Below are 3638 nucleotides of genomic sequence, written 5' to 3' on the forward strand. Positions count from 1 at the left end.
GCCCTCTCCACAACAGGCAGCACTTGATAACCGCACGATATCAGGCAAATGTGGGTTAGCTGAACGCTGGTTGCCTCTTCCCATGCGAGCTCGTGCAGCGAGAGGTCAGCATTGCTTTCACGAGCATGCATTTGCAAGAGCGGAGCGCACAACCCCAGGAGGTTCAGAAGTTCAGAAATCAAAAGGCAGACCAATCATGATTTAATATATTTTGTAAAAAAAATCTTGTGATTTTTTGGGGTCAGTCTCCTGAATTTTTGGGATCCGGCTCAAGAATTTTGAACTGTTGAGCTTGGCAGTACTAAATATTTAATCCCTCGCAAGCGAGGAAAGAATGTTTCAAAAGCACCCAGGTCAACCCAAAGTATGGATGTCAATAAGAGCACAGGCTTCCTTTTAGCCTTAGCTGTCTGACACTTCAATCAATGAGGAGGCTGAGTCGGGTTCCTCCTCTCCCAAAGGCGGACCTAAACCGTGGATGAGCGGGACAGCGCTTCAGAGGCCACTGATGCGAAGGCAAGACATCAGACTTTGCTTCCCTGCACCAGGAACGATGGTGGGTGCACTGCCCGGACTCCTTAACACCTTCTGCTGAAAGGTGCATGCTGTTTGCATGCTGTTTGAACAAGTACAGACCCAGTTCATCTGCTCAACACCACTTAGAGCTCAAAGGAAAGAAAGGGTAGCTTCCAAAAAACTGTCCCTCCCAATCTAATGTCATGAACTTCACATTTTCAAACCAGACTCAGGCCCCTGTCTGGGGTTGCTGTTTGCAGCAATCGTGTAACGTTATTGCTCAGTATCATCTGCTGATGCATTGCTACTTCAAAGAAACCTCTGTGCCTCACACAATGACTATTTTGTGGCTCTCCGTTCTACCCTGCCAGGAAAAGTTTTTCTTCTCTTCTCCACTTCCTGCTTACTTGCAGGAGGAGATGATGGCATCGCTGCTACATTTTGTGTTTCCTGCCCTACCTCGTGCAAGGGTATGACACTTGCCCTGTTTATTCTCTGGAGCTGCAAGATAAATCAGCTGTAGTCTGGTGCAAGGGGCATGTCAAAGCTGCTGGGATACCTGTCCTATTTCTGATTGGCAACTGCTGCAGGTAGCACTGGCGTGCACCTGGAGCAGCATCACGCCATTAGAGTGGACACGACACCACCATCAGATGGCATCTCCTCCCTAGGTCTTCAACCGAGCCGAAGGGCAAGGCAACAGCGTGGTTAAAACGTGTCATATAGACAAGATTTAGATGCATTGCATTTCCGAAGCTATGACCAAGGCTTTAGCTCAAGTCAGGGAGATTAAGGATCCATCTACACGTTTTAATTGTGTTGCAACCAGGTCCTTTATTTTCCTTGGAACATGATCCAGCCCTCACAGCCGTAACACAAACAGCTCCCTTTTGAAGTGCTGTTGACCGGGAGACTGTCATGAGCTCTGTCCACACAACCAATTATAAACCAGGCTGGAGCTTACCACATGCATTTTTGCCTACCTCACTGGGGGGTTGTGAGGCTTAGCAAATGTCTCTAGCATGCTTTGAAGGTGAAAAATGCTCCAAGTTTTAAGTGCGAGTATGATTTAAGTGCATAGAGTGGCTATATCTAGATCACACGTGTACCGCTGGAGACCTATGTGGGGGTTGTTTTCCAAAAACTGCCTCTCGCTGTTCACTGCCACCTGGCAAGTTACAGTGTCTGCACCAACATCCATTTCTCTACCTTGTGTTGGGGGCGTTCGTCTCCAAATCTGTTTAGCACCTCACTTGGACAGGACTTCAGAGGGCACTTGTGGTCTGCTGGCCAGACAAATACCTTTATAAGACTGGGGGGGTCTCGACTAAAAAGAAAAAAAAAGACGAAAAGTAGGAAAGGTGTAACTTAAAGTGGTATTTAAACTGACAGTGTTGTTTGATACTCATTTCAGTCCAAGCACCTTCCTGAGGTTTAGTTAAACCTGCTTCCTAAGAAACTTATGCCCAAATAAGACTATCGAGGTAGCCAGTTTCCACCAGTTTAAAAAGATAGGTTTATATTCATACCTTCAATTATAATAGTGCAACTTTCTCATGCTGGCTTCTTGTTTCACGGCTACAATTCTGGCGAAGTTACCCGAGAGCTTTACCCTGAGACAGCCTAAAACAATGTTTCTGATATAGTCAAGGTAGCAGAACACTTTCAAAGTGTCACATTAAGGTGGTGTCTAATGATCTCCATGTCCCACTTATAATTGAAACAGAAGAGAGTATTCACTTTTCATTCATTTTTAAAAGACTATTCAAATACCCTTTCATCTCTGCTAAACAGCCTGCCATGTATTTGAAGCCATTTTATTTTTTGTTTCTACAGACATCCAAAAAACAGAGGTGAGTATTTTGGAACATTGATATAAAGATGCAAAGGCTTGTGTGGCAGTGAATGACTTCAAGCAGCCTCAAACACATTTATCTTCCCAAGAAGAATTAGGCACAGTATGATTCATTTTAATAGCAGAAGAAAAATAATACTACTGTGTAGTGCTAAGTTCCTAACCTTTGATGGTAGAATAAAAAAAAAAATCTTTCTTCCCCCATGTTGTTGAAGTCTCCCTACACCCATCCGTTATGTCCAGCTTATCAATTAAGATGAACCCCATGAACTTCAGAAGGTGTTTAAAACAAGACGCCATCCATTTAAATGTGTAAAACCGCCTGCAGCTTTTTTTTAACTGAAGGATTCAGTTCTGAGTCCTGTGTACTCGGTATGAAGTTGAGCCCTTTGATACAAGTTTTACTGATGTTTTAAATGAAGTCTTCTCATACACACAAAATAACCCAGATACTTTCAACTACATGGAAAAGAGGGTGGGGAAAAAAGCAATAGGTGCCATTGGTATAACAAAAAGAAAGGGTTAGCTTCAGTTACTAACGACAGACTACGAACATTTCCACGAGTTCGTTCCTGGGCTCCTTGGGCGAGGGATGGAGGCGTGTGGGTGATGCAGTCATCCTTACTGTAACTTCACTGAAGCCAGTCATCTCGGCCAGGCAGGGACGTGGGTCTTGCTCAGACATCAAGGAAGTTTCTGCATCATGCATACTGGAAGGAGAATGAACGTATGCTTAAGGCATTCAGGAGACCGGGGTTGAAGTCTTTGCTCTGTCAAACTTCCTGCGTCACCAAGGGAAGCCACCAAGGTGTTTCTGAAGAAGTGACTCAGGCATTTCAGTTTCATCGACTTTCCACGACTTAGCAACCTAAATGACTACGCTCTTTTGAACGTAGGGCCTCTATTTATGACCCGTGTTTTAGAGACGAGGCACAGCAAGTGTCATGCAGGACTGAAATCTCAAAACCACCGCTCCTCGATGCTGCAGGTGCACGCACTACAGCGTAGCAGAGACACACAGCCAGGTAGATCTGAAGGCTTCAGGTACCTGGGCTGGCTTGTTCACCGCCTGCTTGGCTATCTGTGCACTACTTTGCACTGCAGCTCTATCCTTGGTCTTGTCTGCTGGTGGCAAGACCATCTTGGTTGAGATACCGTGGGGATCAGATCTTGATTGTTGCTCTGTGAATGAGTGCAATAGGAAAAAAACCCCCACCTCTACATACCAAAACTCAGACCGTATTAATTTGAAAAATATAAAATTTTA

Source organism: Alligator sinensis, unplaced genomic scaffold (assembly GCF_000455745.1).
Source record: "Alligator sinensis unplaced genomic scaffold, ASM45574v1 scaffold282_2, whole genome shotgun sequence".
NCBI classification, from domain to species: domain Eukaryota; kingdom Metazoa; phylum Chordata; order Crocodylia; family Alligatoridae; genus Alligator; species Alligator sinensis.